The sequence below is a fragment of the Phacochoerus africanus genome, chromosome X, assembly GCF_016906955.1.
Source record: "Phacochoerus africanus isolate WHEZ1 chromosome X, ROS_Pafr_v1, whole genome shotgun sequence".
Classification (NCBI taxonomy): Eukaryota; Metazoa; Chordata; class Mammalia; order Artiodactyla; family Suidae; genus Phacochoerus; species Phacochoerus africanus.
Window position 1 is genome coordinate 69,350,631 of NC_062560.1, and position 15,566 is coordinate 69,366,196.

Sequence of the window (15,566 nt, forward strand, 5' to 3'; positions counted from 1 at the left end):
TCATTTGAGTCTCTATATTATTATTTTCTTCTCTGATCTTGATGATTTCTTTCCTCCTGCTAAGTTTAGAATTTGATATTTCTTTTTCTAATTCACTTAAGTGGTAGTTTCGGTTGTTGATTTGAGGTTTTTTCTTTCTTTCTTTCTTTCTTTCTTTCTTTCTTTCTTTCTTTCTTTCTTTCTTTCTTTCTTTCTTTCTTTCTTTCTTTCTGAGGACGGCCTCTACTACTATGAACTTCCCTGTAAGATCTGATTTTGAGGCATCCCATAGATTTTGAATGTTTGCATTTTCATTATCATTTGTTTTGAGGTATTTTTTAATTTCCCTTTTGATTAAAAAACTGACCTATTTATTTTTAGTAGCTTGTTTTTTAATCTCCATGTAGTCAGTTTTTCATTTCTTTTCCTGTGGTTGATTGCTAGCTTCATGTCATTGTGGTCAGAAAAGATACTTGAAATAATTTCTGAACACTTAAGTTTGTTGAGTTTAGATTTGCGCCACAGTATGTGGTCAATCCTTGAGGATGTTCCATGTGCACTTGAAAAGAATGTATATTCTGAATTTTTTGTATATAATGTCCTGGAAATGTCAATATAGTCTAACGTTTCAATTGTGTCATTTAGGAGCTCTGTTGCCTTATTCATTTTCTGTCTAGAGGACATGTCCATTGATATGATCAGGGTGTTAAAGTGTCCTATTATGATTGTATTCCCATCACTTTCTCTTTTTATGTCTGTTAACATTTGTTGTATGTATCTAGGTGCTCCTATATTAGGGGCATATATATTGAGGAGTGTAATATCTTTTTGCTGAATCGATCCTTTTACCATTAAATAGAGTTCTTCTTTGTCTTTATGGACTTTGTTGTAAAGTCTATTTTGTCTGAAATGAGTATTGCAATTCCTGCTTTCCCGTCTTTTACATTCCATGCAATAGCTTTTTCCATACCCTCACTTTCAATTCATATGTGTGCTTTGCCATATGGTGAGTCTATTATAGGCAACATATTGTAGGCTCTTGCTTTTATATCCAAACTGCCACTCTATGTCTTTTTATTGGAGCATCCAGTCCATTGTCATTTAAGATAATTATTGATAAATATGTAGTTATTGCCATTTTAAACCTTGTTTTCCATTTGATTCTATGTTTCTCCTTTGTTCCTTTCTTTGTTGTTGTTTTGACGATTTCCATTTATTACATGCTGTGTCTTCTTTCTATTTTTTGTGATTATACTGTTTGGTTTTGATTTGTGGTTGCCTTGTTTTTCAAGTATGTTAACACTTTTATACATCTGCTTGCTTTAGCCTGATAGTTATATAGGCACAAACACATTAATTAAAAAAAATAGTCTATTCTTATATTCCTTCCCCACATTTTATGATTTTTATGTATTTTTTAACATCTTTGTATTATACTTTTGCTTTTCCTTTTTTTCTTGTCATTGTTACAATAGGTTTTTTGTTTGTTGGTTTGTTTTCTTTTTAGATCTTTATTCTGGCTTATTTAAGTGATTACTTTAGAATGTGATTTCCTCCATCCTATCTGTTTTTACTTTTTTTTTTTAATTTAGAGGAGTCCCTTCAGTATTTCCTTTAGCATGGGTTTAGTATTGATGTACTCTTTTATTTTTTTGTTTGTTGGATAAATTCTTTATTTCTCCTTCTATTTTAAAGAATTTTATTGCTGGGTAGAGTATTCTAGGCTGCAGATTTTTCCCTTTAGAATTTTGAATATATCTAGCCACTATCTTCTGGCCAGTAGTTTTTCTGTAGAAAAATCAGCCAGTCGCCTTATTGGGGTTTCTTTAAAAGTAGTTTTATTTTCTCTTGCTGCCTTTAGAACCATCCCTTTATCTTTAAATTTTGCCATTTTTATTGTCTCAATGTGGGCCTGTTTGGGTTCAACTTGTTTGGGGTCCTCTGCACTTCCCGTATCTTGATGTCAGTTTCCCTTAGATTTGGAAATTTTTCATCCATAATTTCTTCAAATATCTTTTCTTTTCTTCTTGTCTTTTTGCCTTTTATAGGGCTGCTCCCATGGCATATGGAGGTTCCCAGGCTAGGGGTCTAATTGGAAATGTAGCCTCCAGCCTATGCTAGAGCCATAGCAATGTGGGATCTGAGCCATGTCTGTGACCTACATCACAGATCATGGCAATGCCAGATCCTTAACCCACTGAGCAAGGCCAGGGATCAAACCCGCAACCTCATGGTTCCTAGTCAGATTCGTTAACCACTGAGCCACGATGGAACTCCTTCAAATATATTTTCAATCCCTTTTTCTTCTCCATCTGGTCTCCTTATTATGCATAGGTTGGCCCACTTTGTATTATCCCATGGATCTCTTATATTGTTTTTATGTGGTCTCATTTGTTTTCTGTCTGCTGTCCTGATTGGATGATTTCCATTATTCTTTTGAGTGACTTATTCAATCCTCTGCATTATTCAGTCTGCTCTTCAGTGCCTTTAAATCAGCTTTCCTCTCTGAAAATGAATTTTCTATTTTCTCTTGGTTCCTCCTTATATTTTATAATTCCTTTCTAAAGTAGTCTGCATCACTGTTCATATCCACACTTAATTCCTTCACCTTGCTCTTAATTCCTGCAGTATTTTCTCTATCTCCATTTTGATCTCAGTGTCTGTTAGACTGCAGATATCTGTTTCCTTATTTGCTTCTTCAGGGGAATTATCTTGTTCTCTTACCTGGGAATGGTTACTGAGCTTCTTCATCTTGCTTTTATTTTTCTTATTCTGTAAGTTTAAGGAGAACAACTACTACAGTCTTTGAGTCCTTTTTATTTTTTAAATTTATTTATTTTTATCTAATGATTTTTATTTTTTCCATTATAGCTGGTTTTCCATTATAGCTTGCTGTACAGTAGAAAATTGAGTGCTTTTTATATGCGAGAGTGCCCTTGGGTATTTTGTGAGGGCTTACTATTTGTTTTTGGCATGAGGGTGGCTTTTGGTTTGAATGCTTGCTGTCTCTTTCCTCGGTTTGTGCAGGCTGTTATCATCTTGATATTGTGCTGTACATGCTTCCAGGGAGATGGAAGCAATGGGCGGGGCTAGTAGCCTGTGCATGGTTGCTATACCCTTGACAGTGCCAAGGACCTGAGAGAACATCATACAAACTGCTCCTAGTTGCAGGGCCCTGGGAAGAGGTACTGACCCTCAACCATGTGTAGGTGGTGCCTGCAACATTTGGTCATGACAGTGGCAGTGTGTGTGCATTTCCATGGGAGTGAGAGCAATAATGGTGGTGCTCAGTTGCAGTGCCCTCCTATATGCCAACCTCTAAAGTCACTTGAGCCACAGGTGGTGCTTGTTCACAGATCCCTATTGCTTGTGGTACACACCCACCCTTTGATTCAGAGATAATTTCTGTGGTTTCCCACCACTGCCTTTAGATCATACAAGAAGTGCCCCATCACACTTAGCCTGCACAGAAAGTGTTGCCACCCATAGCCAGTACAAGAGGGGCAGGCCATTATCCATAGCCCATACAAAAGCTGCCTAACCTCCCATAACCCTGCACCCCAAGAGTTCCTGCACGCATACAGAATGATATTTCTGTGGTGGTCTGTCACCCCTCCTCTTGTGCTCTCCAACAATGATGTCTTGCTTCTCCTGTGGGCCCAGACCTCCTCCCGCTTCCCCTTGGCTTTGGTTGCCCACTCCCCAACTCTTGGTGCACTGTTCCCTAGCTTCTTCAGGCTGTTTCCACACAGCCAACCTTAATCCTCTCCCTGGAACTGACTTTAAGAGCCTGATTATCTGTGCCCAGCCCCCACCTGAGTGTCTCAGGCTGTGATTCCATAGGCAGTGGTACTGATGGTTTTTGTATTGATGGCTCCCTCTCTGCTTTGCCCTCATCAGTCCAGGTGCTGCATTTTTGTCTGTGGCTTTTAGGTCCCTCCCACTCAGCTGATTTCCCTGTCAGTTATGCTTCCCAGGGTTTGGTTTCCTTTCCTCTTTCACAGCTCCCTCTCAGGAGAATGGGCCCATATTAATTCCTCTTTTTTTCCCTCTCTTTTTTCCTTTTGTCCTACCCAGATATGTGCAGGGTTTTTCCCTTTTTGGAGTTTTAAGGTCTTCTGCCATCATTCAGTAGATGTTCTGTGCAAACCATTCTACATGGAGTTTTTTTGTTTGTTTGTTTGTTTTAGGTGTTTGTGCATGAAGGTGAGTGCTACGTCTTATTCCTCTGCCATCTTGCTTTCCCATGGATGGGCATCTTTGGAAATCTGGGAATTAATTCCTACACTTTTAAAACCTACTTTTGCTGGCAGGTTAAATTGTAAGAATACCATTCTTTAACTCCATCCTGGAGAGGATATTTATCTTGGTGTCCTCACTAATGACTAACACCAGGAATCAGTGTTGTGAGAATCTGATAAGAGCAGAATTGAAAGTCAAAGTGAAATTTATATTTGACTGTTTCAACTCTTACCACCATGCCAAAGAAAAGTGGGATCCATAGGGCTGTAGGCAATCCAGAAAATATTACTGGGGCAGGAGACAAAGAATAAAACTACCCTACACACCATAGAGGTAAAAACAATATGTCAGTATTTTTTTTATTAAATATAGGTATTATGTGATTATTCCTATGTATTTTCTTTTCCTAAATCCTTAAATTTATGAATATTGAGGACACACAATGATATAGTCTATGAATTTGAAATGTGCAATACAGAGTTTAACAAATTTAAAATAAACTGCTATATCCAAGAACAGAAAGGCATATTATAAGAATTTTTTTATCTTTACTTTTTATAAAATTTATTTTTTATACAATTTAAAGTTACTTTCCTTTTGCAGTTATTATAAAATATTGTCTGTATTCGTCGTGTTGTACAATATGTCCTTGAGCCTATCTCAAAATCATTATATTTTATCACATATTTTATTAATCATTCCTTTTATTTAACTACTATTAATTGGCACTATTAATTGATTTGAATAATAGCATTTTTATAATGGAAAAGTAAATAATACAGAATAATATATCATTTAAATAAACACTAGGGTTTCATTAAAAAAGAGAGAGAGTATGGTGGTAGTCTTTTCAATAAATGGTGCTGGGAAAACTGGATAGTCACATGCAGAATAATGAAAATGGATATCCCTACCTTAGAATACTAAAAATGTTTTACTTCAAATGAATTGAAAACTTCAGTTTAAGACCTGATACCATATAATCATATATGAAAACAACTTTTTTTTATGGTCTCAGGTATGACACATGTAAGTTCTTGGGCTAGAGGTCTAACTGGAGCTACAGCCACTGGCCTAAGCCACAGCAACAGCAATGCCAGATCATTAACCCGCTGAATGAGGCCAGGGATTGAATTTGCCTCTCCATGGACATGGTTGTGTTCATTTCTGCTGAGCCACAACAGTGACTCCCTTGGAATTTATCTTGACAATTATTTCATGGTTATTGAACCAAAAGCATAAGTAAGAGGAAATATTAACAAATGCAATTGCATCAACCTAAAAAGCTCTGAACAACAAACTTAATGATCAGCAAAATAAGAAGGCAACCTGTAGAATCAAAAAAAAATATTTGCAATTCACACATGTCTTATAACAGGTTTATATACAAAATATATAAGGAACTTATACAGCTTGAAAGCAAAAAAAAATGTGATTTTACAAAAATGGACAAAGAACTGAGAGGGCATTTTCCCACAGAGGATATTTAAATAGCCATCAGGGACATGAAAAAGTTGTCAATACTACTAATCATCAGGAATGTGCTAAACAAAATCATAATGACATACCATCACACCTGTTAGAATAGCTATTATTAAAAAGGCAAAGGGATAACAGGTTCTGATGATGATTAGAGGAAAGACAACTGTAGTACATTGTTGGTGGAAATTAAATCGGTATGACCATTATGGAAAACCTTATGGAGGTTACTCAGAATAATGAAAAATAGTACTATCATATGATACAGGAGTACTGGGTTTATATATCCAAAGGAAGTGAAATCACTCTCTTGAAGACACATGTTACCCCATGTTCATTACGACTTGATAATAGCCAAGACAAGGAAATAAATATCCACTGACTCATGAATAAAGAAAATATTGTATATAAAATGTTTTTTAATATATATATATATCCACTGACATGAATAAAAATGTTATATATAATGTTACATATGAATATTTGTTAAACATATATATATATATATATGACTATTATTTAACCATAAAATTGAAAGAAATTCTGCTACTTGGGATTGTAAGGACAAATCTTGAGGGTATTATGGTAAGTAAAATTAGTCAGATAGAGGAAAACAATATTGTATAATCTTAGTTGTAGTATAAATACAATAAAAAAAAAGCTACAACAAATGAACTCAAAGAAACAGAGAATATACTATTAGTTGCTAGTTGTGTGGTATTGCTGATGGGAATGGATGATTGTGGTCAAAGGGTACAAAATTCTAATTATTTAATGCATAAATACTGGGGATGTAATGCTTACCATGAGGACTACAGCTAAAAATAAAATGTGTATTGAAGTTGCTAAAAGGTCCTACCATAACAAAATTAATCACTGGTCAATATGTACAGATATTAAATTACTACATTGTATGTCTTAAGCTTACACATTATTTTTATGTCAATTATATCTAAAAATAACTGAATAAAATGAAAGTAAAAAAATAAAATGTCAAGGAGAAAAATAGCTGGAAATTGTGAGTTTTTTCCCAGGTTTCCTTCTATAATTTTATGGTTTAATGTCTTACATTTAAGACTGATCTTCTTTGAGTTAATTTGTGTGAGTGGTTTAAGGAAAAGTCCAGTTTTGTTATTTTATATGTATATATCTTGTTTTCCTAGTACCATTTATTGAAGAGACTATTCTTTCCCCACTGGTAGATTTTTTGTGAATTTGTCAAGGATTACTTGACCATGTATATATAGATTAATTTCTGAGTTATATATTCTGTTCTATTCATCTATGTATCTGTTTTTATGCAAATGTCATATTGTTTTATTATAGCTTTATTACATAGTTTGAAACCAGAAAGTGCAATGAATTCAACTTTCTTTCTCAAGATTGCTTTGCCTATTAGCTTATGCTGTAGTTCTATATAAATTTTATGATTTTTTGTTACTCTTAAAAATGCCAATGGGATTTTGATAGGGATTGCATTTAATCCATATATGGTTTTTGATAGTATACATATTTTAACAATATTAATTATTCTGATCCATGAAGATAGCTGCCCATTTATTTGTGACTTATCAAAATTATTTTTTCCATGTTAAAATGTATTGAATTGATAAGACACTCTAGTATTTCTACATAAGTATGGATAAATTCTATTAAAATACTATACAAAATGGGTCTTGCCTTTTAAATATTGCCTTTTCCTTGAATTTTTTTTGTTGGAAATTTCTTATATAATTCCATGCCTTAATAACACATTAACTTTATATCCCTACAGATTTAAGTTATATTTTGTTGAGTAGTCAACAACCTCAACTGCAGTATTTTTATGTCCCATCTATCACTTGTATAGCTTTATTGAGATATAATTGACTTATGACATTTTGTAATTTTAAGGTGTACAACATATTATATATGAAATTTCATCTGATATGGATGTGACTTTGTTGGAAGAATTTGACTGCTTACTCAGTCTCATTACTTGCTGTTGGTCTGTTCAGATTTTCTATTTCATGATTCGGTTTAGTAAATTGTATGTTTTTAGGAATGTATCCATGAACTCTAGATTATCCAGTTTATTGGAGTATAATTTTTATATTAATCTCTTCTTTTTGTGGTATCAGTTGTAATGTTTCCTGTTTTATTTATTATTTTACTTATTTGAGACTTCTATTTTTCTTGTCTAATCTAGCTGAAGTTTTCAACTTTTTATATTTTTAAAAATGAAACTCAGTTTCATTGATATTTTGTCTTATTATGATTTCTATTTCATTTATTTCTGCTCTAATCTTAATTTTTTTCTATCCTTCTGCTTATTTTGGGTGTAGTTTATTTTTATATGTTTAGTTCCCTGAGGTGTAAGTTAATTTTCTTAGATATGTAGTTTTTAGGCAATTAGACTACATATATCCTTCTTATAATTACTTCACTGCATCATATTTTTTTATGTTGTTTTTTCAATTTGTTTGTCTCCAGATGTTTTTATGCTCTTTATCTGCTGTTGGATAGAATATTTGGTATACCAGTATTAGGTCTACATGGAGAGGAGTTTTGCTCAGGTCCACTGTTTCCTTATTAAGTTTTGCCTGAATGATATATCCATTGTTGAAATGGGATTTTGAAGTTCTCTACAATTATTGTTTGCTCTCTATTTCTTCACTCAGATATTAGTAATTGCTTACTATGTTTAGGTGCTCTTACGTTGACCATATGGAATATAATTATATAATTAAAAATAATTATGTTATATTTATAATTGTTATATTCTGTTTATGAATTGGCCCCTTTATTATTATATATGGCCTTTGTTTGTTATGGTTTTTGAATTAAAGTTTGTCTGATATAATTATAGCTACTTCTGCTCTCTTGTTTTCCATTTTCATAGAATATTTTTTCTATCTCTTCATTTTCAATCTATGTTCATTTTTAATCTGAAATGAGTCTCCAGTAAGTAGTGTATTGTAGGCTTTATTTTTTTATCTATTAAGCCACTCTCCTTTTTTTGATTAGGGTATTTGGTCCACTTAAATTCAGAGGAATTATTGAAAACTAAGGACTCAATGTGAAACATAGTTTTAAACATAAGGCCTAAAACCATACAACTCATAGAAGCAAGCAGAGAAAATGTTCTTTGACATTGTTCTTGACCAACATATTTTATATGACACCTAAAACCAAGAATAAAAGCAAAAATAGACAATTAGGACTACATTAAATTAAAATTATTCTGCACAAGGGAAATAATAAAATAATTAAAAGGGAATTTACAGATTGAGAGAAAATATCTGTAAATTATGCATATGATAAAGAGTTAATATACAACATTTATAGTGAAATCCTCTATTTCATCTCAATAGAAAAAAACAGCAATAAATCACTTAATTAAAATATAGACAAATATTTTTTTTTGTCTTTTTGCCATTTCTTGGGCTTCCACAGCATATGGAGGTTCCCAGGCTAGGGGTAGAATCGGAGCTGCAGCTGCCAGCCTACACCAGAGCCATAGCAATGTGGGATCGAAGATGAGTCTGCAGCCTATACCACAGCTCATGGCAATGCTGGATCCTTAACCCACTGAGCAAGACCATGAATCAAACCCGAAACCTCATGGTTCCTAGTCGAATTTGTTAACCACTGAGCCACGACAGGAACTCCTAGACAAATATTTCTTTAGGTATATGGAGTCCTTAGTAATTCCACAGAAATTTTAAAATATTTTATTTTACTTCTGTGAGGAATGTCATTGGTAACTTGATAAGGATTGCATTTCTGCAAAGAACACATACAGATAGCCAATATATACATGAAAAGATGCTCAAGTTCCCTAATTATTAGAGAAATGCAAATCAAAAGTACAATGAGGTACAATTTGTATATTCCTACAGTGGAATATTTTTAAGCTTAAAAATAAGGAAATACTGACTTTTGTGCCAATAATAGTGAACCTGGAGGGAATTATGCTAGGTGAATTAAGCCAGGTGGAGAATTGCAGACATTGAACTATTTTACTTGTATGCGGAATCTAAAAAAATTTGGACTTAAAGTAACATAATAGAATGGTAGTTACCAGGGCCTAGGTGGAGAGATAAATGGAGACAGTTTCATCAAAGATACAAAGTTGTAGTTTTAAGTTCACTAAGTTTTGAGGATCTAATGCACAGCATAGTGATATAGTTAATAATACTGCATTTATGCTGAAAATTTCCTATGAGAGCAAATCTTAAATATTCTCACCACACACACACACACACACACACACACACACACACACACAAAACTGGTGTCTATGTGAGGTTATGGATGAGTTAAAGAACTTGAAAACTATAGTTATCAAAATGACACTGTACTGGCCAAAAAAAAAAAAAATATATATATATATATATATACATATATATATAGAGAGAGAGCAATGGAATAGAATGGAAAGCCCAAGAACCTGCAGTCAACTAATCTAAGACAGAGGAGGCAAGAACATACAGTGGAAGAAAGATAGTCTCTTCAATAAATGGTGCTGGAAAAACTGGAAAGGTACATGTAAAATTATAAAAATAGAACATTAACACTATGCACAAAAATAAACTCAAAATGAATTAAAGACCTAAATATAAGGCCAGATGCTATAAAACTCTTAGAGGAAAATATTGGCAGAATGCTTTTGACATAAACAACAGCAATATCTTATTTGATCGACCTCCTAGAATAATGTCCATAAAGAAACAAATACACTGATGGGACCTAATTAAAATCAAAAGCTTTTGCACAGCAAAGGAAACCATTAAAAAAAAAGACAATGCACAGAATAGGATGAAATCTTTGCAAACTGTGCAGTGGGAAAATAAAAAAAAAAACAACAATGCAATAGACAGAGGCCTAATATCCAAAACATAGAAACAACTCATACAACTCAACAACAAAAATAAACAAATGACCCAATTTAAAAATGGGCAGAAGACCCAAATAGGCATTTCTCCAAAGAAGACATACAGATGGCCAGCCAACAAGTACATGAAAAAATGTTCAATATCAGTAATTTTTAGGGAAATACCAAATCAAAACTGCAATGATCATGATTAACAATGGTCATGATTAACAAGTCAACAAATAACAAATGCTGAGAATGCTGGAGAGGTTGTGGAGAAATGGGTACTCTCCAGCACTGTTGGTGAGAGTGTAAATGGTGCCATAACTAGGATAAACAGTATGGAGGTACCTCAGAAAACTAAATATAGAACTACCATATGATCCAGCAATCCCACTCCTGGGCATATATCTGGACAAAACTTTCATTGAAAATAATACATGCATGCATATGTTCATTGCAGCAATATTCACACCCATATGTTCATTGCAGCAATGTTCACAAGAGCCAAGACATGGAAACCATCTAAATGTCCATTGACAAGTGAATGAATTAATAATATGTGATATATCTATCTATATATATATATCCTATTCTGAATGAATTAATAAGATTGATTTATATATATAATGTCCATTGACAGATGAATGAATTAATAAGATGTGATATATATATATATATATATATATATATATATATCAGCTGTAAAAAAGATAAACTAATGTTATTTGCAGCAACATGGATGGAAATAGAGACTCTCATACTAAGTGAAGTAAGCCAGAAATAAAAAGACAAACACCATTTATCACTTATTTGTGGAATCTAAAATATGGCACAGATGATCCTATCTACAAAACAATAAACAGATCACAGTTAAGGAGAGACGACTTATGGTTCCAAGGGGTGATGGGGAAGGGAAAGGGAGTGGGATAGATGGGAACTTTGGAGTTTTGGGATGCAAACTGTTGTGTTTGGAATGGATGGGCAATGGAGCCCTACTGTACAGTACAGGTAATTGTGTGATTGGGTCATTTTGCTATACAACTGGAATCGTAGAAACATTGTAAATCAACTATTTTATTAAAATAATATTTTATTTTAAATTTTTAATTATTTTATTAAAAATAAATACATGAATAAATAAAAATAAATTTAAAAATTAAAAATTAAAGTAAAAAAATACCTTGGGGGAGTTCCCATTGTGGTGCAGTGGAAACAAATCTGACTAGTATCCATAAAGATGTGGGTTTGACCCCTGTATTCACTCAGTGGTTGGCAATCCAGCATTGCCATGAGCTGTGGTGTAGATTGCAGACCAGACATGGCTTGGATTTTGACTTGCTGTGGCTGTGGCTGTGGCTGGCAGCTGCAGCTCTGTTTTTGACACCTAGCCTGGGAATTTCCTTATGCCATGGGTGTAGCCCTAAAAAGCAAACAAACAAACAAAAAACTGATTATTATAATTATTTAACAATGCATGCAAATACAAAATCAGTGTGTTATCTGATTTAAACATATGCATTTTATTTGCAATTTATACCTCAGTAAAACAGGAAGAAATAAGAAAAACTAATAATTCTCACTGTTAATCTATAAAAACTAAAAATGTAATACTTTTCAGCTTAAAAAAATCTTGTCTATGACAACTTGGAAGATAATCTTTGTGAATTGGCTTAGACAAATATTTCACGTTAGAACTTGAAACACAATCAAAACAAATTAAAAATTGAATTACACCAGAATTTAAATTTCCTCTTTTGAAATGCAATGCTAAGATAATGAAAAGACAAACCACAGTCTATAAAAACTATTGTCAAAAGACATATCTGGAAAAAGACCTGTATCTAGAATATGTTGTCTGGTAATGAGGAAATTTAACTTAAAAAATGAACAGATATGACAACGAAAAAAAGAGAGTAAACATATAAGCAAATAAAAATGTGTTCAATACTATTTGTCATTTACAAATTAGTAGAAAAATCCTAGAGACCTAACACACAGTATAGTGATTCTGACAACAAAAATGTATTATAAACATTAAACAGATTAAGAGATTAGATTTTAGTTGTTGCCAACACTAGAAGAAGTAATAATTATGTAACTCAATAGAATTGTTAGCTAATTCTTGTATGGCAATAATATTGTAATATAAATTATCTAATAAATAAGTTTACCCCTTAAACTTACAAAATGTTTTATTTCAAATATAATTCAATCTAAAAAAGATAGTGAAACACCATATCATGTCCATTAAAATGACCAAAATAAAACAAAACAAAACATAAAAAAAATAAACAACTGCACCCTGAGTATATCAAATATTGGCAAGGATTTGGAAAACTTTGCCCCCTAAATTTTGTTGATAAGACTATAAAATGGTAGAGAAACTTTAGAAATATTTTGGCAGTTTCTTACAAAGTTAAACATATACTAACCATATGAATCATTAATCCCATCCATAAGTATTTTTCTAAAGAAATTAAAAATCCATGAGTAAAATTATCCTAGTGGGAGATTCAAGTTAGAGGTGTAAGTTGTGTTTTCAGTACAAATATTGAGTCAAAAATGATAATGTGTCTTTTAGGGCAAGAAGTCATTACAGTGGAAAACAATTTTGAAAATATATCAAAGATACATGTTCTTGAATCCTGACTATGCCATTTACTCACTACATGATACTGTGGTTCTTAATTTGTAAAGTAGGGACAAATATACTACAAAATTATAGAGTTGTTTTGCGCATTACTTAAGTTGATACTATTAGTTGTTAATATTTATGGAATACTTTCTATATGCCAGACCCTCTACCAAGTACCTTTCATGTTTAATTTAATGAATACTTCAAGACAATCATAATGAATAATGTTTCCACTCTGGACATTGATTCATTAAGTCAGAGAAGAAAAAAATGAATTTAGACTACAGTATCTTCAAGAAGGAATTATTTTTATTTTTTTGGCCTTTTTGTCTTTTTAGGGCTGCACCCGCAGCACATGGAGGTTCCCAAGCTAGGGGTCTAATCAGAGCTACAGCTGCCAGCCTATTCCACAGCCACAGCAATGCCAAATCTGAGCCACATCTGTGACCTACACCACAGCTCATGGCAATGACAGATACTTTACCCACTGAGTGAGGCCAGGGATCAAACTGGCAACCTCATGGTTCCTAGTTGGATTCATTTCTGCTGTGCCACTATAGGAACTCCTGAGAAAGATTTTATACTGGGAACTGGAAAAATGACCTGTAGACTCTTCACTTGGCTTCCATGATAACACTAATTGGAGTTTTTGCTCATTTGGGTTGGTACCTTTTCTAGCATCATTGATCTCATCATATATGCAGATTGAATAGTATTAATGTACATGTGGGGTATGATAAACACTGTTATACTGAAATAAATATAACAACACTACAAGGAGATGCTCAATTTGAACCTCTGAGAATGGCTACAACTTCATAAGTTATCTCCTCTAATGCCAGTACTAATATTTACCAAAATTAGTTTTACTATTATTAATAATATTTAATGTCATTTTAATGTAATTAAAATATGCCTGACACCATTTCAAAAGTTATATGCAACAACCCATTTAACCCTGTGAGGCAGCATTTTTCAATTGAATAAATAAATGCTTAGCATGGTAGATAGCTTGCCCAAGGTCATATAGGATACATTGATGGAAGGAGATTCATGCTTATGGTTATTTTCTATTAAATTATTCATCTAATAATAATGTTTAAACATCTACAGTTTACCAAGCACTCGGGGTTCAAAAGTGAGTAAAACAGACAAGGACATTGCTGTCATGAAATAGTTTCATTCTCTTAAATATTGGGCTAAACTGACCCTTATGAGATGGGTTTTATTTTAAGCTTTTTTCTTCTTATATAGAGGTGTTTATCTTAATCAAACTCACATATCTTTGACTGAAAAATCAGAGATTTTTTAAAAATTGCTGACAAAGATATATTTGCCTATATATTTAAAAATAAAATTCTTGGAAGAGTAAATTAAATCAAAAGGAGGTTGATGAATATGGAATGAAAATTTTAAAAAAGTTGACTTAAAGAAATCTTATTAAATGAGTAATTGGATTGCTATTTACCCTGAAAACATTTTTTTGTATCTAGTAAGTACTAGTATATACACTATAGAAATCTATCTTAATGGTTTGTTCTCTTTACTAGAATTCATGTATATTATCCTTCCTTTGACAAGTCGTCTCAGACAGCCAGGTTATAATGTTTAATTTTATAATTTTTTAAACTGCAGTGTTTTTAAAATCTATGCTTCATTACAATGTAGTCTTGAAGACACATTTTGGACTGATTGACAGGCATAATGGTCTCTTCATTGCAGAGAAAGTCATTCAGATCTTCTTGGGACAATGCTGTGGTCTCAGTAATAATCTACACACATCTTATGTGGGGAGAGGGAGAGAAAAGAGTTTCTTCTTTTGTGTTGATTCTATTAAATATGTTTTCTTATTTTTCACTAAAAATCTAGGTGTGATTCCACTTGAGGACCTTTTCTCCCCAAACACATATAACACAGAGGCCTGGAATATAAAGTATGAACATTGCTTGGAATTTGTAATAAGAAATAGGATTCAAGGAAAGAGAAGTAGGAGCAACATTTAACACAAAGGGTTATTAATCCCAGTAAATTTTTTGAAATAATTTTCTTTTTAACTTAGTTTTTTGACCAATATATGCACCCTATTTGGGGAAAGGATTATGTGACCCCACAGGCTAAGCCACCTTCCAAACCCTCTCCAATGTTTCACCATCACCTCCCTTTCATTAATAATTCCAAAGGATGTTATTTTTATGTAATGATAAGAAGAGTCAGGAAAATTATAAAGCAACTTCAGAATAATAGTGGGAAATAAGAAAATCTCTATCATTCCCAAGCCACATTTACAAACTCATTCATAAGTACTTCAAATTCCATCACCCATAGACCATAGAAGCTTTTCCTATCAGTAATAAATTAAGTTTTTCTTTCCCT